General features: G+C 38.5%; 1 protein-coding gene across 24 annotated transcripts in view; it reads left to right on the top strand.

Annotated features, from left to right (window-relative positions):
- BNC2 (basonuclin zinc finger protein 2) overlaps nucleotides 1-24,798 on the top strand; it is a 433,411-nt gene that overhangs the window by 327,349 nt on the left and 81,264 nt on the right. The window lies entirely within an intron of this gene.

The raw sequence follows: 24,798 nt of genomic DNA, 5'->3' as shown, positions 1-24,798 counted from the left end.
ATTTGCAACTCAATATATATTGAGCTTCCAGGCTTTTCAGAATGTTGACTTGAGAAGAGTAACTTCCACTCTTGATTTTCTTAATACATGAGGTAGTTTCCATAATATCCACTTAGTTTATGGTCCAGAGTCATGGAGGAATAGCATTAGTAGTATTAGCTCAGATGAAAGTGGCAGATGTCATGTTTATTGATGTACAAAATTTAAAAATGATCTCAAGTAATAATTATTACAGTAATTTTATTTTCTAAACCAAAGTGCTATAGTTTCTTTTTCTCATTGGAAGTTTTTTTCCCTCCTAATTTTGTCATTCTAATATAGCTCTTCAGTCTCCCCTTATTCCCAACTTCAGTTTACTCTTGAAAATACAAGATGCATTTGGCATCTGTTCTGTTGCTAAAGTCCTCAGGAAAAATTATAAAGCTAGTCTTGCAAAGTCGTCATTATTATTAAGAACAGTAATTCACAACATGGTTATCTCAGCCTTTCTCCACCTTTTATCTGAGTTCCGGGATGACATTGCCTTCCTAGGCAAGCCAGTATTGCAAAGTCTCATCTCTCCCACTTTAATTTATAGCGATGCATTGCATTTGGGTGACAGGCAGTTGTTCGTGCTTGAATAACCCAGGATTTGAATTCTACAGTTTGTGGCATCCATGTAATGCTTAGCAGTAGGTACAGCTGTTAACTATTCGCTTATAAATAATCTTTTTCCCTTCTCAACCTGTCTCCCAGGTAGTGTACCTGTCACCATTAATAACTCTTTGGCAGCTCCCTGGTGATTTGACCCATCAGTTGTCTTTCACCGAGGAGTGGTGCTCTGGCCTGCTATTGAAGCTTACGTAGTTTCCTTGAGCTATTCAGTCACCCCAGCAGCTGTATTGTTGCGAGTCCCTTGACTGCAGGGAAGTTGTGATTTGGGGCTTCACAGGCAAGCAACCAAACACCCCATACAAGTTGAGAAAGGTAGCATTGTGTTTGGGACCATAGATGATAAAATCTCCCTCTTAGACCCACAGCAGGTAACAGGTGTAGGTGAGAGAATGGGACGTGGGTGGTGAAGAGGACAAACAGCAAGTACAGCATTCCTGTCTCTGATGCTGCACCTGCACATAGCTGTTATAGCATCTTCCTTCATCCTCTGATGCTTGCAAACTTGGGGTTGGTATACTTGATCTGGTTAGTGGACCCATCAGTGTGGCACCCAACCTATAGCCAAAGCTTAAGAATGAGAGGCTAGAGCTATATATAATCTAGAAGACAGGAACTGCCCACTAAGAAGTCCTTTGGCAGCTTTGTGGTTCCTCTGTTTAGACATGTATTCCTTGCCTCCACTATCTCTGCCTGAAATGGGCTGCTTCCAATAGTTCTCTAGGCTAATTCCTACCTACCTACCTATAGGTCTCAACTTAGCCATCACTTTTCTAGGAAATGGCTACTCTTCTCCATATTCAGTGTTGGCTATACCACCTCAAATGCCCACATGGCAGTTTTTATTTACAATAATTACCTGATCGTCTGTTTCATCTCCTAAATTGTAAGTTCTTTAATGGGTGATTCTTAGTGTTGTTTGCTTTACCCATATTCTGAGTACATCGTAGAATCTCAATAAATTAAGAGAATGAAAGAGAGTTTTTTGAACTCATTTCCTTTGGCATATCATGGTCCTACCAAGGAGGAGTTCAAGCAATAAATTGTGGGCATATACTCTCTACCATGCACTAGGCTGGTACCATGGGTACAGCTAGGAAAACATTTTGATTGCTAATTGCCCTTTTAGTGAGTGACTAATGTCATACACTTCTTTGAGAATATGTCTTGGCAGTACAGGATATCTTCAGACACAGCTCAGGAAATGGCACAGAGTAAGGTATGACAAGGCAAAAAAAAAAAAAGCTTTAAAGAAGTAATTCCAGTATTTGTGAACACAGACTATGATTTAAAATAAATCCTCCAAGGAGGTAAATCAATTAGGCATTATATCGGTTAGGATTTCATTTGGAAATGGATTCACCCTCCAAATGATCTTTGCTATTCTCATCTCACTGAGTGTAATGAAATAGAAAATGATCAAATTTATAATACCCAGAACAATGCCATAATATATAGGCATTTATATAATTTGGGTGTAGAAATGCACACACACACATCCCATATATACATGTTATTTTTTATTTATGTACTTACTATTATTAAAAGCAGTAGCAATCTGAAAAGACGAAAAAGAGCGAGAATCTTACATTTTCAGGGAGGTTCAGAAACACACAACAACCCAGAACGAAGTCTTTTAATTTACTTTCATAAGGGCAAGGGCAACTATACCTATTACAACTCATACTCTCTGGCAGATGGAGTAACAGAAAATATTAAGATAAATAAAAACGTATTTAGTTACAAGTTCAAGAATGATAGACCCTGATTCTGCTATAGAGAATACATTTTTAAAGTAATACCATATTTTAAAGAGAAATAGATGCCGTTAGTTAAAAATAATAAATTATACAAAGGATCCTATAGTTGAAAGTAAGTCTTTGATATGGGGGTATAGTTCTGGAAACAGTCTATGCATATAAAGCACACATATGCTTCTGTTTGTTTAATAAAAATGGTGAGGGAGGATACAATGAGCACATTATTCTATACTTTTTTCACGTAGTAATATATCTTATAAACAATTTCATATCAACACATAAAGAGCCACCTCATTCTTTTTTAACAGCTGCACTGTACGGATGTATCATAATTTATGTGCCTCTTCCCTCAACCACCGATAGACTAGGTGTTGAAACAAATTTTTTGAACTTTGGCATTCTGTAGGTGGAGGGGATAAATAATAGTGCATTGTTTTAATTTGCATCTCTCCTAATGATGTAAAGTTTACTCTCTCTTTTTTTTTTTTTTTTTTGAGAGAGAGAATGAGAGACAGAGAGCATGAGAGGGAAGAGGGCAGAGGGAGAAGCAGACCCCCTGCTGAGCAGGGAGCCCGATGCGGGACTCGATCCTGGGACTCCAGGATCATGACCTGAGCCAAAAGCAGTCGCTTAACCAACTGAGCCACCCAGGCACCCCAAGTTTACTCTCTTTTTATGACTATCAGTCACTTCTGTTTCTCTTTTTCCAAAATGTCTTTTCGAGTTCTTTATACATTTCTAATTTCATTGTAAATCCTTTTTCTTATTCATTTCTAGCACTTTTTTATGTCTTAAGGAAATTAGCCTGTAGTCTATTTATGTTGCAAATCTATCTGTTCGTAGTGGATCTTTAGCTCTTTACTATGCTTTTGCTTTGTTTTTCATTTGGTTTTGCCTTGGAGGTCTTTTGTTTTTGTGATAGGTTTCACATGCCTTTATTAATCTTGGGTTGGCTTCTGATTCTTAAGTAGAACTTAGAAAGATCTTCCAGTTTTCAGGACAACTGAAACAGTTCCTGTGATCCCCTCGTATTTTTACGTTGTATTTGTATTCAGTCAGTTTCCATCTTATTGGATACGGTTGTTCAGCCAGAATTTTTAAGTTCTTGAGGTAGTGAAAGTATGTTATATGTGGCTTACCTATTTTTTCATCCACTGGGGTGTTATTTTAATGACGTTTGATTATTTAAAGTATAACACATTTTCAAATGATTATCACATATACAAACAGCAGAGTCCTAATTATCAAATGTGTTATTTAATTTAAACCTTTAATAATTTTTATGTACAGTAATGAATGTGTATTTAGAATAAGAAGTCAACCCCAAAACCAAAGTCATTACAGTCATGGAGATCAGGCCTTTTTCTTCTGATATCTCCTTAGGGAATTTACCAGAAATGTGTGCATAGAAATCTTTCCTGATTGCAACCTGGCTTCTCCTCTCCATCTAGAACGTCCTACAACTCCCTGAAACTACGGTCCTGGGCAAATGAGGGACCCGAGGCTTAAGCCTCATTAGCTCTCTGGTAAATCTGCTTCTGAATGTCTGGCAGTTGATCATCGTCTATACTTCGTTATGAATTCCTGAGTCATTAGCACTCGTAGTGATCAGTCCCAAGATTGACAGCCTTGAAGGGGTTATCGTCACCTCAGTTCCTACTGGCTTCCTTGTCATTTTATTTAATATTATTGTCTTTATCATGATTCACTTCTCTTACTGTGAATGGTGTTCTTAACTCAAGTGCTCACAAAGTGTTAAAGAGAAAAGGAGGAGATTGAAGAAACAGCTTAATTAATGCACAGTAAAACCCCATATAGTAGGGGTTTTTTTATTTTTCGGGTTTTTGTTTTGGTTTTTAGGTGATGCTAACACCAGAGTTGTTAAGATAGTACAGTTGTTGAGATCTTTTGAATTTTTTTCTGTTTTGCTAAAAAGTTTATACATGTTTTTTGTCATATTTTGAAGAGGATTTTACAGGATTCGTCCTCACAATTGCTTTCCCAAGCAGCTTTATCTTTTAACCTGACCTGACTTGAATCTTAAAAAAAAAAAAAACCTCTCCATGTTGTCTGTGTGAATGGAGTCACTCTCACTGTTACTGTATTATGAACATGCAAGTAGACACTGAAAAAAAAGAAAAATCAGTGCCCTTGTTTTCTCTTATCACCTCTGCTTTCCTGTTTCTTTTTTACTTTTCTCAGTCTCCTATCAAGTGAATAACTAAATAATGGACTGAGAGTGATGGGGAGTGAATTGTTGGGGCATCCAGCTTTCTTTATGGGGCATACTCACTTTTATTTCTACTTATAGCTTTAGGCTTGATAGGTGACTTTATACATTTCTGGGCAGCTGGGGGTTAAAAGAGAATTGGTGGTTTCGAGTTTTGGCATTTTTCAGCTGCTCCTCAGGAGAATATAAAGTGCCTGTGGAGTGGGTCCAAACCAGTGGATGTTTAAGAGAAAGGAAAAAAAAAAATTTGCTGCAGAACGTTCTTAAGTGACTTCGTTGCCTTCTGTTGCATTAAATGGGTCGAAAGAGGAAGAATGTCCTTCTTTATAGTTTTTAACATTAAAAGTCTTTCTAAAAACCCCAAACCCTAAAAAACATGAAATGACCTTCAGGCCTGTTGGCTCCCACTATTTAGTTTATCAAGTCTCTGTCACACCCTTCCCCTCCATGTAAAAAATCCAGAGGGAAGTGTGAAAAGCATCAGAAAGTCTCCTTTATGCCAGTTCAGGCTTTTAGTCGTTTGCCAGCACATTCATCTCTTCATATGTTTCTAGCTAAGGTCTAACATGGAACAAAAACCCGACAGCAATGGAGACCAGATGCCGGTATTTCTTCTCTGTCACTTGGCTGCTGAGCAGATGGAATTTATATCAATCGGGCATGCTAGGAGGAAGAGGCCATGGCAGCCAACATGTGGAACTGGGGCTGAGTGACATTTCTGCTAATGTTTTGTCCTTGTAGAACATTATGCTTCCTCTTTGCTTATGAGCTGTGGTTTTCCTGACTCAGATGAGGTTCCAGCTCCAGCTGGAATGGCTGTCGCTCTTCCCTTCTCCCCCTGCCCCCCTTTACAGGGAGTGCTGGGAGCTACGGAGGAGTAGTGGGGCCTGCACAATGGAGCTCTTTATTAAAATACCTGACATCTGCATGCAATGCAGCAAAATCATCTTAGCTCAAGCAGAGGAATGCGCCAGGCATTACTAGTCACTTTTTGTCTAGGGCTGTGTGCTTGTTTGATTTATATAATGAGTGAATGCCTCTGGCAAAAGAGGACGTTGAGCATGTTATTGGAGGGGAGGGAACTTTATAATTTTTTCCAAGAAGCATTGTCACAGACAGGCCTAAAATACGAGTATTTAAAAGCAGTTGTAGCTATCACATGGATATCATGATTTAAAAATGTTGGCTCATTACTCCCCCTCCCCCCACTTAAGGTAAGATCAGAAAATTTAAAAATCCACTTAAACATGATACGGAGTTTTAATGTTGTTGTCTACTATTGGTAAGAAGTCTCACTTTTTAGAAATCTCATGTTACAAAGAATCTCCTTAAGAAAGACCTAAAATACACATTGTGAAAAGCAAAGGTACACACACAAAAAAAGAATAGTTGGTGAGTTTCTCATTCTAGTCCCCTCCCTCAGACAAGTACATTACCCTTTCATATTGTAAGAAATGTATATACATGAACAAATCATTACATTTTCTACTCTAATGATGTAGGCCATTTACATTAGCCTATTTATGCCAAGTGTATAAGAAACTGCCATGTGAATACATTATTTCAGAAAGCACTGAAGTGGTCATGAAATTACTGCTTATACTGCAAAATCATCAACTACTTCCCCATTTCTACAGAGTCAAATCCCTTACTTGTTGGTGGAAATTTGATTTGAGGTTTTGATTTGGTTGCTAAGAGATTCAGGGAAGGACACCAGGCAAGTGAGTTGTCCCTTTTTTTCAAACAGCAGCTTCTAGCCAGTATCGTCCAGATATATGGCCATATATGTTATATCTTGAGTCTCTAGAAATCTCCCAGGGAAGCCTGGCCATTTCTTTGCCTTCAAGAAACTTAAACCCTAACCCTTTGGCACTTTACCGCTGGCACTTTGTTTTTAATGATTCTCCTAATGATTTAACGAGTCTGTCCTTGTGTCTCACTGCTCACTGTGCTGATGGGCCCTACAACTACACGTAGATTGGGTAGAGGCTGGGGTAAAATACTAATATGAGTATGTTTAGAGAGAGTCCCAGTTTAGTCTTTCTTAGAGAAAATTCCTCAAAATTACTATGGAGCCTCTATTTTTCTTTGCTATTTTCTTATCTATGCTTACACCATACTGACCACAGGACTTCTTAGATATAAAGTTTTTTAAGTAGCCTGGTATAAGGAACCCATAGTTATACAGCATACGCCTGTAGTACATGCATGTACAGTGGAATCGTGAGTCACAAAATACAGCTATTCCTAAGTGTGCGAACTTCAGCTATCTGTACTCAGAAATGAAATCAGTTCAAATAAATTATTTAGATTGGTCTGTTTGGCTGAAAGGAATCTCCCTTTGTCTATACCGTCTCATGTGCTATTCAGATAATGTTACATGTTTTGCTTTCCAAATTCTTGCCTTTTAAACCATGATTGTCCAAACACAGAAACAAGACAGATAGTGAGAAATGCCTTTACACTCAACTACATGCAATATTCCAGAGGAATGGGAATTTCTCACTCTCAGTTCAAGTTGAACTTATCCCAGTTCTTTTCTTGTTCAGTTTTATACTTAACCCTCTATGCTTTTTCACTCTTCAGCTGCTTTTTTGTTCAAGATTTTTTCTTGCTTCTCTCTTCCTTCCTCAAAATCATTCATATCATAGAGCACAAACTTAATGTGTTCCCTTTCCTGTGACCCTTATGTCAGGAATGCTTCAAGGTGGAAGAACCCAAGCGTCTTCCAGAGGTGATATTTTTGGGGTGGGGATGAATGGTCCAGGGTGATTGTTATACTCTTGGCTCAAGATCCCACTAAGATTTCACACATAGGAAATGCTTCCTCATGGGCCTCCTGGAACTCACATGCATGAACAGATTTACCTGGAAGGGAAAGGAACTGACTTCATTGTGTAGATTATAGTAGCCACAGTCTATGGATGTCTGTCCTTTAGACTTCCTCAAGAAGGATTCTTGAAGATAATTTATTTCTTGGATTTTTGTCTCAGGGATTTGTAACATCAGCCCCTCCCTTATCTCATGGATATGGTCATCTCACCTCTTCTGAGATGAGGGTCCTCTTCCTACCTGGAAGGACACTAGGCACAGTCTTTGGTATTATGTATCCAAGTCTAATTCTGTCTCTTCCCAGATGTATGAATTTGAGCAGAATTACTTACTATCAATGAACCTCTTTTCCCTTCTGTAAAATATAGATGATAATGTCTATCTTACAGGGTTGCAAAAAACAAAAAAATGAAGCTAATGGTGGCTGAGTGTCTGGCACAAAGTAAGAACTCTGCAAGTGGCAACCACTGTTGGCACTGTTGTTAAGAACCATGGCAGCCTGGGCGAGCCTTCTGATCTGTTGTCTTTATGGTTGCTTGGTTAGCAGCAAGCCGCAATCGACCTAGAATGTGGTGCCTCTTGAGGCTAGCTGCTTCCATTAGAGCTCATTAGACTCCCAAAGCCAGAAACTCTCTGAGATGTAGGGTTGCCCATGCCGGTCCAAAGAGACACTTCTCTTCTTTGAATCCCTACATCCTAAAAGGAAGTTATCTCCCAAGTCTGCTATCAAGAATGATTTGCAGCAAAAGTTCCAACCTACTAGAAAGGGCTGTCTTTTGAGACTATACTGGAATCTTCAGAGTCCTTGTCTCTTGCCTTTTGATTGTTTCAACTGGGACTTTGCCTCAGAATCAGTCCCCTGATAACTCTCCTTCCCTTGCTGGTTACATAATGTGCTGGGATTTATTATGTAAATGAAGGTCACACCTCTGAGAGACTAAGAGACCCTAGTCACTACTGTCTATTGCAATTTAATGGCAATTAAATTGAGAGAGAGGGCAGCAAAGGAAGCATTCATCCCTATTTAAAAGAAATTGGGCAGAGCTCTTGCTTGTGTCTCTTTAATCTGACAACTCTGGCAAGCATGTCTTCTTAACACAAGGACATGCTAGTAATGCATCTGGGGTTTTTCTTGTTTGGCCCATCAAGCTATGTGATAGAGACATTTGTTTTCTAGTTTTATCAAAATACGTGACTTCTTTACTGTTTTATCTTAAGTCTCGTGTAACAGATTTTAAGAGAATAAGATGAATAGTAAAGTGGGGCATTGCCTTTATGCAGAAGAGGTTGTTTTCTGTTTTTTATTGTAATAGTTTTATAAAGAATTCAAACTACACACAAGTCTATATAGTCGACAATGAATATACTATACTCTTCTATCGCTCTTCCTTCCCAAGTTTCACTCTTGTGAAGTAATTAGTGGGCCCTAATAACCAGTTTGTTGGTGTTCCTTTCAGACCAGTCCAGCTTTTAAAAGGATTTGGTAGAAATCCTGGCATGAGATATTTATCCCAGAAGCTATTTTGAATCGGTCTCAATCAATGATTGAGAATTATGCAATTATTTAATACATTGATCAGCTTAGAAAGCTTAGTACTTACTGTGTGACTCCTCCATCCCCTTTTTAGATCAAAATTTATATGGTTACATTAAGCCTATACTTCACTTTGTTAAGACGAAATAAGTGACATTTTTTTTTTGTCTCCTCTAAGCTTTGGAGGAAGGAAGTAAACTAATGCCTTTAAACTACTACAAATAAAAATAAGGTCTATTTTCCATCAGAGAACATCAGGTCAGGTGCATACATTTACTTAAGTCTTGTGGAGGTTTTGGGGGGTTTTGGTGCGCCATTAAAATTAATTTGTCAGTATAAATTTTAGCATATAGGATTTCGTTTCCCTTCTCTCTCCCTTTCTTTCTGACAAGGAGTACAATTGAAAACGCATACTTGTGATTAGAATTGGACTAAAATTTCTGGCAGAGCTATACTTAATATATCACAAAACTTTAATATAATAAGGTAAATATTGCAGTAAATGCCAGTATTTCAGTGTATATTAGCATATCCTTGCCTTTCATTGTGCTGAGATTGACTAACATTTAATTGCCTTGCCTACATTATAAAAGGAAAGAAATTACCTTATAGGGGTATGCAGACTCCTGAGGTTTCTCAGCTGTGAGTCCAGCCAAGTTGCCCTCCTCCAACCAGCTACTTCACTCCTTAACACACAGATCCTTATACACCACAGTAAATAACCCTCAGTAAATTTGAATCTTATCTCAATCTAAAGACACCACCATCATTATGGGGGAATGTTGTTAGTCTGCAAAACCTCAGTCAGTTTAGAACAACAGAGCAGTATCCAAACTTTTTGGCTTTGTCTGGATATTGTTACAACATGTGATGCCGCTGCATTCCTGGGTGCCATTTATAGAGTGATTTCTTAAACATCGGTCGTGTCACAGTGCAACTGACCAGTTTAAAGCAGTTTTGCGATTTTTCCTCAGAATCAAAGAAATCAAAACCATCTCATTATCATTTACTTTATTGAGAGTTAGAATTACCTGACTCTTTTACTACGTTTGAAATTTGAAAGATGCTTTTTCTCCTGACAAATTAAGCATTTTATTTATTTTATTTTTTAAGATTTTATTTACTTATTTGACAGAGAGAGAGACAGCAAGAGAGGGAACACAAACAGGGTAAGTGAGAGAGGGAGAAGCAGGCTTCCCGCCGAGCAGGGAGCCCGATGTGGGGCTCGATGTGGGGCTCGATCCCAGGACCCTGGGGTCATGACCTGAGCCAAAGGCAGACACTTACCGACTGAGCCACGCAGGCACCCCAAAATTAAGCATTTTAAAACTATCTGGGTGAAAACAATTTTTTATTTTTTCACTTCTTTATTAAAGTGGAATGATGCAGTCTTAATATGAGAATTTTCAAATTACTTTGGGTTTTAGGATTAAAAAGGAAAAAGCACACTTAATTGACTGATCTTGTTTTTGTATGCTTCTTTGTATATTAAGACAGTGTATACTAGAAGGAACTGGCTGCTGGATAAAAATAAAGACTCTTTGAGTTTGCACCTTGTATCCTGGGGTATGTGGGATGCCCAGATATGTAATATGGGCATTGATGATAAGTAATATTTATCTCTGTTTATGTAGCAAGACCTCATGAGTTATATTCAGACTTGCGAAATTGTTATTCATTGTAAACTCTCTTCTTTAAAGGACAGGATTAGTGTGTTTCGATTTTTTTAAGTTCCCCATAATCTTTGGAGCATCTAAGCATTTGACTTGCAAAAGCACCTCACAGTACAGATACCCAGCGCATCACAAGGACTTTGCTCACACCAGCCCTGCCTTGGTAGGATTTAAAAAAAAAATACACAAAGAAAATGCATGTTAATATGGCTGAATATTCATTAGAACCCTGTGGCCTGGGGCTGGAAGCACAGTGAGGCTGTGTGTTTACCAGGCCACCCGAAAGGCAAGAGGGCATAAGGCACTTATAAACAGTGGCACGGCACAAGCAGTGTTGTCTTTGAAAAGTTTTCATTTTCCCTTGAATCAGCTACAGTCTCTTACTTAAGGTCACTGCAGTTTGCAGTCTTTGGCAGAAGGCTTCTTCCTTTTTTGGTAGTGGCAGTCTGACTTCTTTTTTTCCCTTTTGGAAGTGTTTTCCTCTCAAACTGCCATTATCTTCCAAACCTGTTTCATGTTATCATTGTCAGATGCCTCTTCTCTGAGTTTCTTAGAACAAAATGTGATGAGATATATATATATATATATATATGAATTTTTTTAAGGCATGGAATTGAAAGTCATATGGTTATGATTTGAGAATGTCAAGCTTGATTTTTTTTCAGAGTCTAAAAAAAAATTACCTTTTTCTCTGGGCAGTGAACTCGCTGCAGAGACATCAAAGAGAATGTGTACTGGATCAAGGTGATTTTTTTTTTGACCACATCATTGCCAGCTGTGGTGTTTATGATTAGAGGCAGGCGTTCCAGACACCTCCGAGTCCTCACTAAGCGTCAGATCTTTAACAGGATCCATCCCAACTGAGTGACACTAAACAGACAGCCAGAGGGGAGTTGGTGGGATAGAAGAGGGAAGGGGTGGGGGCAAGGGAGGCTTTGGTGCCTGGTGCACTCACCAGCCAAGCTATAGAACAGCTCTGCTAATGCCAGGCTGCAGGCTACCCAGAGGCCCCATAGCAGCCTTTCAGCGCAGCTTTCATTAGCCAAGGGGATGACTAGAGCCCAGCAAACACAGTCATTGATCCTCTCTCATTGGGCGCAGGGATGTGCAGTGTTCGGGTCACAGCCCAGTCGGCTTTGAAGCAGCTCCATTCCACACCGCTGACAGCCTCAGATTGCTGGCTTCCAGCTAGCACAGTTCCCTCTCGGATCTGCATGCTCTGCTCCGTGCAGCTAACTACATTGAATTCCCTCTGGATGTTGCTTCCACTTGTAATATTAACACCTGTTTACCGGTCCTATTGACATAAGAATTCTGCGAATAGCCAACAGTACTGATAGCAGTGCATGAAAGTGAGTTCTCTTTCCCACCTCCTGTTCTTCTGGGTCAGTGTAAACCCCCGGGCAGTTTTGCTAGGTTCAAAAACCAGAACATGCTGCTGGAACCAGGAATAAATGCAATAGTGGGTACAGGTTTCCATTCAAGAACTCTGATATCCTGCTGTCATGTTACAGCAGAAAGTGGCAGGAGTTGTCCACATGTGTAGGTGATTCCTGTTTACCTTGCTAATAATATCTTTGGTAATATTCTTGAAAGAGTATTAGTTTTGGATCTTCACAGACGCTAATTCGTTATTTCATATGGTGCAAGCACCAGCGTAAGTTGGAATAATAGCCTAACATTTTGAACACCTTGAGTCTGATAATCCTTATAAAGTTTTCCTTCAGAAACTCTTAGGTCTCTGTTCTTAGTATTTTACCTGTAGTTCTAATCACTGACCATCATTATTGCCCTTTTCTCTTCTTAGTGGCCCGACAGTCCTCAATATGCTATCCTTTTCAGCAACTGACTCTTGTACAACTCTGAAGAGAATTAGCATCTTCTTTGAAAGAAGATGCTAGTTTTATTCCTGGTCCTGTTCTTTGTTTCATCATACTTGAGAAATCTCTTGATTATTAGGAACCTTTTCTTAAGTCCTAGACCTTCCTCTTTATAAACGTTATTTCCTTTAATGAAACTGTAGAATTTTAAGGGGAAAACAATAACAACCAAATCATATTCTATACCATTTATTTGTACAAGCACCTTATGTCTTCATTCAACTTGTTTTTTAAAGGTTTATCTTCTATGAAGAAAGTTAATTATGATTTTTGCTAGTGCTACTCTTCCTAGACAAATATACTCACTAATTAATGTTTAGGATGTTTTTTTTCTTTGGGTAAAACATGTGTTTTCATATACAATTATTTGTAATAGTTTTTTATAGAATCCATTAAAACATCAAAGTTTTATAGCTTTCTTAAAACTATGCAGTTGTCCATGTACTAACATTGCAAGTAAGTGTGTAAAGTAGAACAACAAAGTAGTTTTATTTGATGCTTCTTTTTCATCATGCAACAAGTTAGTTCAGTTGTTTATTTAATTACATTGTTGCCCAGCTTCTATTTTATTGTTTTATTGACCTTTAATAGTCTTCAGATCTGCTCTGTGTCAGCATTATCCCATTTCACAGGTTTTGCAACAGAGGTAGAAAAGGGATCTCATTAGTTTGATTGTGAGTTTTTGGCTTGAGGATTATTATTACTCAGGATGTTTTAGTGTCCTTAGTCACAACAACTTTTTAAATTGGTCAGAATTTTATTCACATGTGGAAGCAGGATAGTTTAAAAAGTTCTCCGTTCTGTTTGAGAGCATGAAGGGTTACATCAACAATTCGATGTTCAGGCATCCTTTCAAGTATTTAATTTTCCCACCACTTCAAGGAAGGAAAAAATGTCTAAATTTGAGGAAGATAATGTTTATCAAGTTTTCTTCAAGAAATGAGGTGTGTGTGTGTGTGTATGTGTGTGTGTAGGTAGGTAGGTAGATGAATAGATTAATTAATTTAAAAGTAGAGTCCACATTAATCTTTTATTTTGTGAATATTTGTACTAGCATCATAAATAGCATCAAACAATGAAATTTTTGCAGGGAGCACTGTTGATGGAATTTTAAATGAATGATTTAGCAGGTTATTGGCTAACATAGACACACAAGTACACAAATACTTTAAAGTGATTCCTTTGTGCTTTTTTTCAGTGAAATAATGTTATTTTGAGTAATGTGGGAAGAAATATGTTTGTTTGCTTTAGCAGCAGAAAGACTTGATTTTTCTGCTAACAGAGTTAGATGAAGAGTAAATTTAGTGATCCATTAGCATTTCTGAGAAAGTGTTTACATTAAATAAAAGTGCTGTTAGCTCCTACTTTTGCCCTTCCTTCTCACTGCCTTTGGTAGAACAAATGGGTTTTTCCTGACAGCCCCCAGGTATAGGTCTGAAAAACTCTTTTAATGAGACCTTCAAACTTGGGGTTATCTGGAGGGAAATGTGGTACTTTTTGTTCATGTAAAATCCCACAACCACTACCCAAATTAAGGACAAAGTGAAACTTACTAGCTCCATGAAATTTGCAGTTCTGTCAGTTTATCACCCAATACGACCTCTGGCAGTAAATCACCTGAAGATTTTATCCATCACCCGTTGATAAAACTTGATAACATCTGTTGGCCAATTTATTCCCCTGGAATTTCCTCTCCATCTTCCCCAGCCTGTAACGTGGATAGTTTGAAGAGGAGGAAATGATTCAAAAATCTGTGAAGACTTAAACACCTATTGATTTTCACTGGGGGAAAAAGAAATTAACCAAGTTTTACACCTTGTATTTGAAGAGCTGGTGCAAACGTATACAATACATGTAGCTCTGTTGGGACACAGTGAGTTTCCCTGGCTTTGTGGCATGATTACATCAAACTTAAGAGTAAGTGAAAGAAGAGCATACAGAAACGGAGATCAGAGACGTCTGGGAAAAGTTGTTCCAGCATCTGGTAGCTGTGCCTCCTGCCTTATTTCCTAGTATCATCACACGGGGCTGTTGCGAGGATCTCTCTGCTGTCCTTTCCTAACCAAATAGGAGTCTTACCTTTTAGTAGCTGTTATACACCTCTGGGAAAATCACTGGCTAGGTAGAAAGGAAACCAGATGAAGGCCTAGCAGGAGGCTCTCCACCCAATGAGAAAGTTGGACATTTTCTCTTCTGTAAAGATGATTGATGACCTGTGGATAAAAAAACAGTGAGCTCGGAGGCCAGCTTCTCTAAGGCAGCTTGAGTGGATGTGTGGCGAGCGCTTCCTTGATTAGCAGAGGTCTCCCTGACCTTGGCAGTGTGTTTGGCTCATAGTCTTGCAGGGATGAATTGTTCCTGAACAGTTCCTCCAACATCTGAGGTACAAACAGGTCTTTGTAGTCATTTGTTAGACACCGGAGGAAAAAAATGGCCTCACCCTCTGAAGGCCTGAAAACAGACCTGAATATTTTAAAATACTGCATACACAAATTTGTTTTTAATTCAGAACCCAAAATCTGGACTATAAGAAAAGTGCCAACTGATCCTTATAAAAACTCAGCCAGATCACCTCTTTCTTAGAAATGCGGAAAAGACCTCTTCATATTCCTTCTTTAGTTGGTAAGTGGTATTATAATTTTGAGCTTTGGGGTTCATTTAAAATAGCCGGTAATGTTGCTTTTCTTTGGAAAGATAACAGATTTCTGGCTTTCCTGAATAGAAATTTGACAGGTTTTAGACCCTCATGCTTTAGTATGGAAGCTAAAAAGATCTACAGTAGCACACAGAATACCTGTTTACCCAGGATAGTGTTTTTGACTTACTCTCATTTTAAATTAAGAGTTTAATTCTGTTCTTTTTATGATATCATCCTGGTTTTCAGTAACTCTGATGGATATCCACAAAGGAGTCTATTGTTCCATTTTAGAAAATTTTGGAGGTGGTATGGATTCCTACCAGTGTTGTCAGTGGGATTTATCAAGTAAGTTGTGTTGTGTGCAAGGCCCTTGCTACTGAAGATTGGAGACATTCATGGGTTCCCTATCCTCAAGGTCCACAGAGCAGCTCTCCTGAGGTGAAATGGTTGTAGTACACTTGGCAACATTTACGTACCAATAAGTAGATATTTATGTGTGAGAATTTGAGGACTTAAGTATACAGGTGGTTTGTAGCAAAAGATACCAGGCCAGGTAGCTTCCCAGGGACGGTGTAACTTGTGCTGATATTAAAGGTGCTAATAGGGGGTGATCGGGAAAGGTGAGGTGGGCGATCTAGGTGAGGGCATTTAAGGTGAGCAAAGCTTGTGGGGCTCCTGGCTGGCTCAGTCAGTATAGCATGTGACTTTTGATCTCAGGGTCATGAGTTTGAGCCACACATTGGGCATAGAGATTACTTTAAAAAAGTAAAAAATCAAATAATATGTGCAAAGCTTATACAGATCAGAGAAGTAGACTCATGAGCAGAAGGCAGAATATCCTAGATGGAGGAAAAGCTGATTGTTGAGAAATGATTTTGCATGGGGGGAAGCTCGTGTAATATGTAAAGAGTTTGTGTTTAGGCCTTGGGGCAGTAAAGAACCAATAGGAGTTTTGAGCTGTAGAATGATATGATGAAAATTTCACAGCAGGAGACTTATTCTAGTAATAATGTGTTAAATAAATTAAGGTGTGAAGAAGTTGGAGGAATTCAGTCATCCAGACCAACGCATACATGGCAGAAATAAAATAGAATGGTTAGTGATTTAAAAGACTTACAGTGAGAGAATCTTCAAGAATTCTGTTGTTTTGTACCAAGTGTTAGTGGCAAGAGATATAAAAACTGCATCTCTTTTTTGCTTTGTGTTATTCATTGCAAAATGTTGGTGATTTAGTTTACAGTTGCCCACGTATGTGGCAGGAGTCTTACGTAACTAAAGCCTATTTAAGAGTCGACTGATCTGTTGAAGAAATGTCCATGGAGGTCAAGTCCAGGATGTCTTTCACCAGAAATGGTAAGGACGTACTGAGCAGAAAGAGAAGTAAGTCTTCTGTTAGATTTTAGACCTGAATTGAAACATTTGTGAATATGCTGAACTGTGGTCAAAGAAGCAATGCAGTCTTTGGGGATAGTAATGAAATCTTGTATACTAGCTAGAACACTAAATTCTTCAGCATCAGAGAAACCAAGTCTTGCTTATGTTGATATGTTCTGTGCTTAGGAAAATGCCTGCTATGTAATCGATACTCGGAGACTAGAAACATCCATAGAACTTGCATTCTCATTGATAGTGAAGTGTTATAATAAGGAAGCATCGCTGTGCGTTATTGTTAGAAGTGTGACTCTGCTTTGGAAAGCTCTTGTTAAGCCTCTCTGAGCAAATAGGAAGATATCCTCAGTTGTCTGTGGAGTTACACTAATGCTATGTAATTAATGTCCATTTATTCATCCAATAAATGTTTATAGTGGGCCTACTATAAGCAAGTTGTTGAATAGGAAGCATACAAGAAGGAAACAAATTCTCTGCCCTCAAAAGTTTGTAGACGAGAGGGAGAGATGAGGTATCTCCATAAGTCACTGCAATACTAGGTACAGAAAACTCACTACAATATGGGATGTCTGGATATAAAATGCTATGGAAGTTCTTAAAAGATGAAAAGGTTTTTTCCATCCCAGAAGGTAAAGAGAGCTTCCTAGAGGAGTTTACTTTTTTCTAATCTACTCCTGAGTAGAGTAGGTAGTATTTCAATTTGCCAAATGGCACAGGGACAGAAAATCATGCATGCCTAGGAAACAGCAAGTAGTTAGTTTGGCTTGAACGCGGGATTAAGAATAGTCTTAGGAAAGAAGCTAGTTCTGTCCAGGGCTTTCCCTGATAAATGATGATTATCCTCCTGAAGGTCTTTTGAGGTCTCATCCAGGACCTAGTGGGTGGCCTCCAGTTGTTCTCACATAAGTATTTCTGTGACTTTTTCAAAAACTTGTTATGCATGTAAGAAGTCTGAGAAATTCAGTATGAATTTTTTTTTTTAATTTACAGTTGACCATTGAAAAGGTAAATACTTTTTTGCAATTTTCATCCAAGTTTTAATGGGAAAAGTTTGTGATAGGTTTTAAAAGCTTTCGTGGACCAGTATCTGTGCCAGGTTCTTCAAATGGCTTTTCAGAGTCCACTTCTTACTAAGTCTTTGGAATAAAAGTGAAAAGAGCTACCAGAAAGCTACAATTATACTGTTTATTTGGAGAAGTGTTTCTGGTTGCAGTACTCCAGAATTTTCGAAAGAAATTGTAAATGTGGTTAATGAGACTTCGTGTACCTGTGATCATCCTACAAACGTGCTAAAATGAGACCGTGGCCTCACAGCTTAGGAGACTGATTCTTCTGCTCGGAGTGTTAAGATTATTATGGATGCTGAAATGATTTCGGATGACCTCACTGACGTTCTTGGCGTTGTGTTTGAGAGGTGAATTTAGGGGAGGAAGTATGGAAGGTTTTTTTGGTCTATAATGTAACTGTTACTGATATGAGACTTAAAGCTCTCTGATTCTCTTTTTAAAAGTTGTCTCTGTGAACTTATAACACTGTTTTCTTTCAGAACAGCTTTAGTGTTTCAAGCTTAAAATCTTCTCTCTTTAAATCCTGTCTGCATCTTCATCTCCCCCACCACCACCCCCCTCCAAGCACCGTTTTCTGTAGATCTTGGTTGCCTCTGACTCCCAAGAGTTAAGACAGTGTAGCTTCTATAAATCAGGAGACAGCTTCATTATCAGAGTTATGTGTTTTCACCTTAATAGATAGCCAGTCCTGGTGTTGGTGCCAGGCCCTGCCTTATCATGTAACCATCAGCACTGCATACTGGAATGTTCTTTGTTTGGATTATTTACTCCTTCTATGAACAAAGATTAGAGTAAAAAATGTCAGCAGTAAGGTCCGAGCAGAGCTGAGCGTTACTAGGAGATCGCAGTAGCATGATATGGGATATGATGTGCTACTCATAGGCAGGATAGCAGTGCCTTGCTTTTTATAATTATATCTGAGTTCCGTCCTAAGGGTTTGACACATTCTTTCTCATTTAATCCTCCCATTAGCCTTCTCTAGAAGCCCTTGAAGGTTCTGTTCTTCCCATTTTGCAGATTTGGAAACCAAGAGTCAGAAACATTAAGAGTATTGCCCCAACATGTATTGTAAGTAGCAGACAATTGGATTTCAAACCCAGACATTTGATTCTAGCATCATCTCTTTTACCGACTACCCTATAAAGAAGTGTCAGAGATGGTTCTTTTCTTTTTTTTCTCTTCCTTTACCTGAAGTATAGTTGATACCCAGTGTTACATTGGTTTCATGGTACACATAATCCTAAAGCAGTTATTTCTTGAACTTCTAAGAAGTTTGATTCTCAGTAAGTTGCACAAATGATTGCTTTTCTTCTGGAACATGTTTACTTACCATTTGTCTTGGTATGCATTTCCACATAGAGTGTAGGCAAAGATTCTTCATTTTGCAGATGAGGAAACTTTGACTTAGAGAAATGAGTGATGTTGCCAAGATGACATCTAATAGATGCAGGTGATGTGTTATTACTTGCAAACTTTCCTCATGGATTTTGACTTGCTTATAGGTGCTGAATATGTTTATAAGATCAGGGTATCTTCATTTCTTGACTGCAGTAAATTTGTTTTGTGATTCACTACAAGGTTGTTTTTCTTATTGGACTATATTTTCAGGACGAAACCCCTTGAACTTTATAACTATAACCATAAATATGTTTAATGGGTTTATTGGCATGTTAAAAATTGTATAGTGTTGGCACATGAAGAGGCCCACATAATTGCTAAATAATGGTACTTAAAATATTTATAAAGATGCTATTGATTTGTAGTTTGTATATCCATATATATTTATAACATTCTGGTGACAAATAAAAACTTGAATAAATAATGTCATGTCTATAGATATCAATGATAGTAAAAAGTTGCCAGGTATAATTAGAGATGCTTTATTTAAGTCAACTCTGCCAGATTATCTTTAATCAGATTTTTTTATGAGAGGCTGCTTGACCCTACTTTCCTGTCTCTTGAATTTGTCATGTTACCATCTGGTCGTGTGATGTTGACTGATACATGATTGTCCTTCCCCTCCCCCACCTCCTTTGTGCTCATATATTTTGTGTCTCTGATTTTAAAAGGTCCCTTAGAAAAACAAACAGGAGCAAAAGTGCTTAGACAGATCTGCTAGAGCATCTATTAGAGGCATAGAGTCATTTATTCCTTCCCTTGAGCATATTCGTGGTATAGTATTTGAAGCGAGGCCCTGGAGAAGAATATTGTGCTTCCTTTTTTGACCCTTAAAATGTCCTCATTCCTAACCATACCAGTTCTGCTTCAAAAAGGTATTTGTTGTAATGTTTTGGGATAAAAATATAGGAGATAAGTCATATATGTTATATTTTAAGTTGGTTTTTTTTGTTTTTTTTTTTTACATTTCTTGCCTTTTCTATTCTTCTTTCATATACTCTCTATAGGACACTGTGCACAATTCCACTTCTTCACACCGATATTATCTTGGGGCAAGAAATAATCCCTTTAACTGTCAAGGCAGGGACTTTTACCTATGCTTTTGGAAAGTCTTATTGGTAAGGTGAAAATTCCCAACCCTGTAAGTCTGGAGTGAAGTAGAATATGTTTGCTATAGCTCTTACTTTGGTTTGCTTCATGAGGCCACATGAAACCACCTTCTGATATATATGCATTTGTTTTACCCTCTATGGGATTAACCCCATCCCATCATCAGCTGAGAGCCTGGAATACCAATTTACAGTCTTTCCTTTCCTTTCTTACTGCTAATAGAAATCCTATAAAATGGAGCAGCATTGTGGGTTTTTTTAATTATTTATTTATTTTTTTAAAAGATTTTATTTATTTATTTGAAAGAGAGAGAATGAGAGAGAGCACATGAGAGGGGGGAGGGTCAGAGAGAGAAGCAGACTCCCTGCCGAGCAGGGAGCCCGATGCGGGACTCGATCCAGGGACTCCAGGATCATGACCCGAGCTGAAGGCAGTCGCTTAACCAACTGAGCCACCCAGGCGCCCACAGCATTGTGTTTTTATGGAAAATATGGCTTTCATGCAATTCTGACTAAGGTTTTTGTCCAGTTTTCCTGTTTGATTCTGTGACCTCTTCACACTGTGGAGGACCTTGTTTCCAAATATTAGCAGACACAAAGTAAATGCCAGAATGATATTCTTCAAGTGAATTCTTCAGTCCAATGAAGAATAAGAGCAGAAAAAGAGTGGGAAAATTTGTCTAAACCAGTATTCCCAAGGGTGTTCCACAAAGCATTTTTTCTATGGGATGTTAAGTGATGGTAGAAGGTCAGATGAGTTTGAGAAAGCCTGGGTCAAAAAATGTTAACCCAAATATTTGGCAAAAATTTTTCAGAATCTTTTAATATAAAAATAAGCATTGTGTATCTCCTTCTTTCCCTCCTTCCACCCCCCAAAAGAACCATAGAATATGTTACATTTCCCAAACTTACTTGCCAGGAAGACTTTTTCCTGGGATTAGCAATTTATAAAGTACATTTTAGGAAATGTAAAGTCAAACAACGCCCTTGCAAATAAAAAATGCATTTTAAATATGCGAGAAAGTGGCAAAGTGCCTTGATAGTCCTCAGATTTACTCACTTTTTCTCTGTTCTTAAGCAATTTAGCTGGTACAATTCAGCTGTAGTTTTCTGTGGGTATCTGTAACAGTCCACAAGAGTTCTGACCACCCTCCAGGGGTCAGAGCAACAGAACTGAGTCTCTTGACCTTCCTTTGAGAGTTGGTTATATTCGGCACACAGAAAGGGTCATAAACTAACTTAGCCTTTACCCCACTCCTAAGGGGATAGAATCAAGGTTTCCATCAAACCAATTGTGGAGAGGGAGTTTATAGGGCCCCTATTCATGTAGATTTTGTGTGCACCCCAAGACAAGGGAACTCCAGAGATATACTGTTAGTTTGTATGGATATTGGGATTTAGTTTTAAAAGCAGGGATTGGGCACTATGAGAGCAAATTTTTACTTCATTTTAATCAAGCCATTTAACTTCTACTCACCATCTGTACACCTGACCATCTATCCATCCATTTCATTGAATGGTTGTGAGGGTAAAATGTGTGAAAAGTGTTGACAGTTAGAAACTTTAAGAGCATTACATAAAAAGGCATGATACCGTATCAGTCAAAAGATGTGTTGAGGAATGGTTTTCATCACTGACTCATGAAGTAAATTATTTCCCTTGTTCCACAAGATTTTTGGTGAAAAGAATAAGCCTTACCCATTTATGTGAATAATAAAGACTTCCTTAAGCTGAATGTTTAGAAAGCTAATTAGATTTCTCCCTACCCCCCTCACACACACACACACACACACACACGAAAGAACATACTGTAGAATGATGAAGCAAACATTATAAAGAACTTATACCATTCTAAGTATATGTTTGCTCATTTTATCCCCCAAACAGCTCTGTGTACTAAGTATGATTGCTAACTTTATTCCACAGATGAGGAAACTGAGATCATTTGAGTAACTTGCCCAAGGCCACACAGCTAGTAAGTGACAGAACTGGGATTTGAATCAAGATGGGTTTAGCTCTGGAGTCCATGTTTTAACCACTATCTTCTACCGCCTTGGTGAATTATACGGGGATGCTGGAAGAGATACAACCTTGTAGAAATGGATTCACATTCTGATGGTCAGTTAACTGATGTAAGATACTGGACAAACCATTAACTGCCTGTCTCATTCTTGTGAACATATTTTGTTAGGTATAAAGCACCAAATAGATATTAAGTGTTGGTGTGACCTTAAACAAAAGTGACAGGTGTCTAGATACGCTCTTTTCAGTACCGTATTTAAAATGATTAAATGAGGAGAACTATTTTTCTCTCACTTGTGCCCCTGCCCTACCCACCCCACAAAACTAAATCCTTTGGCCACACTTTGCAAGCCTATGCAAAAGACGGTTTGACATAATGTCGACCTGCATTTGTGACTGGTTGGGCAAGGGCAAAACAGACTCTAATTGTTCAGTCAGACATAAAGTACGTATTTTGAGTGCAAGATTTTTTTCATTCTAGATACTATTTGAATTATCTCCTTTGGGTGTGAACCCTGGAAAATCACAGGGAAAATAATGCTATTCTTGCCATCTGTGAGCTTTCATTTTACTATAGAGACAAGTTCTATACATTTAGAAATTTAAAAGGGTAGCTTGTTAAACAAGAATGCAAGAGGTGGCAAAAAGTCAGGTGTATTGGATGCTCATTAAATGCCCTGGATCTGGGGACAAACAGGGTTACTGAGGATGGGAGGAAGCTTAATGAGGCACATGAGAGTTGAGTTGAGTTTTGGTGGACAAGTGGGATTCTGAATGGCAAAGAGTATTCTTGGAGAGGGGCAAGGAAAGAAGGAATATGGTGAAAAGGCAGGTATAAAGTCAGCATGAATGTAGTCAGAGATGCACTCCAGCCAGCAGGCTGGTCTGGAGGGCTTGTGGAGAGAAGGAATAGAAGAGCTGGGGGCAGCCAGCTGCAGGGCTTAAGTGCTGTGGGTTTGTGCATACGCAGCTACAAAATGTGTTCTTCGTGTTTTAGGTAGTCTGGTCATACTGAGGTTTTAAAGTAGAGGAATGGCATTCAGAACACTGAATTCTGAGGACAGAATAGCAGTTGATATTGGTATGATAGTATATGATAGAGGATAGATTAGAGATCGAAGATATTGTAGGCAGAATAACCAATTAGAAGGCTATTTAAAGTTTCATGGAGGAACTGCATTTAATGGTAGAGCAAATAGAAAGAGAGGGATGCCTTTGAGATATGTCAGAGGAACAATTTATGGAATTTCGTGTGATGTGGATTTTGGCTTAGATCATGAGCTCAGGGTTGTGAGATCGAGTCTGAGTAGGAGTTCTGCACTCAGTGGGGAGTCTCCTTGGGGTCCTCTCTCCTCCTCTGCCTCTCCTCCCCTCTCTTTCTCTCTCTCATCGTCTCTCTCTCTCGTGGGTGTGTTGCACACATGCACACTCTCTTTCTTTTTCTCTCTCAAATAAATAAATCTTCAAAAAAATAATACCTTGGAAGATTTATGTAAGAATTAAATGAGATAGCATGTAAACAGCTTGACATAACGCCCAGCAAATACTCAAGAGTGCAGTAAATTTTAACTATAATTATTAGTGTACCAATTTTAAAATTTGAATTTGCTTACGTTGTGTTTTTTTTAAGAACTGAACATGCCTATGTTCCTCTTATGGCATAACTAATAAGACTGTGATCAACTAATAATATCTCAAATGTGTCCAGCATTTGTAGGTTCTGTGTTGTGTTGTGTTCACATTATTTTCCCATTTGCTGTCCAGTAGCCCAGGGCAGATTGTTTGACATTCTCTGACCAAGGAGCTCACTTACTCTGAGGAGTAATAGGGAGAGGATACCAGAGTTGGGATTCGTGGTAGAGCTGAAACTAGAATCAAGTTCTGTCAGTAAAAGCATTCTTTCCCAATGCCAGGCATCATAGTTCAAGATAGGAGACAGAAGAAAACAGAAAAATCCGTAACAGCTCTTTACCTGTTCATAGCTATGACTGGCTAAACCCTCAGCTCCTTTCACGGGTGCGCACTGTGTCCTGTGTCATGTTAGGTGCTTGTAGCCCAGACTCTTCCCCTGGCTGATTTGTGCTTACTTCTCAGCTTACATGTCACCCAGTCTAAATGACTTTCCCAATTTTTCTCTTCCCATAGCTCTTATACAGTTCTTTCATGGCATTTTTTACACTCTGTAATCCTGTGTTCATTTACCTGTTTGTTTATTTAATATCCATCTCCCCCACCAAACTCTAAGCTCTTTGAGAGCAGAGGCTATTTCTGTTCTATTATCTGGTATACTTAGCTTCCAGTACAGTTGTGTGGCATATAATAAGCAATCCATATATATGAATTTGAAAATGAACTAGTGAATTAGAAAATATGTAATACTTATGTGTCAAAGGGTATGTCAAAGGGTCTGTGCTTTTGCCAATAAAGCGGACTAGTTAACATCATTAAAATTCTCAATTCTGTATTTCCATCTTCTAAAATGGACAGAATACTAACTGCCCCCATCTACTTTGTAGAGCTCTTCTGGGGGATACATGCGATGTTGAATACCGTTCTTCCCAATATCTAGAATTTGGGCCTAGGTCATAAAGAGGGCCCTTCGGGAGTTCTTCTCT

This window comes from Mirounga angustirostris, unplaced genomic scaffold (genome assembly GCF_029215605.1).
Source record: "Mirounga angustirostris isolate CCGP_5_RB_7025 unplaced genomic scaffold, mMirAng1.0.hap1 SCAF_15, whole genome shotgun sequence".
Taxonomy (NCBI): domain Eukaryota; kingdom Metazoa; phylum Chordata; class Mammalia; order Carnivora; family Phocidae; genus Mirounga; species Mirounga angustirostris.
Note: the sequence above shows the minus strand (reverse complement) of the source record. Positions and strands in the feature narration are given on the sequence as shown.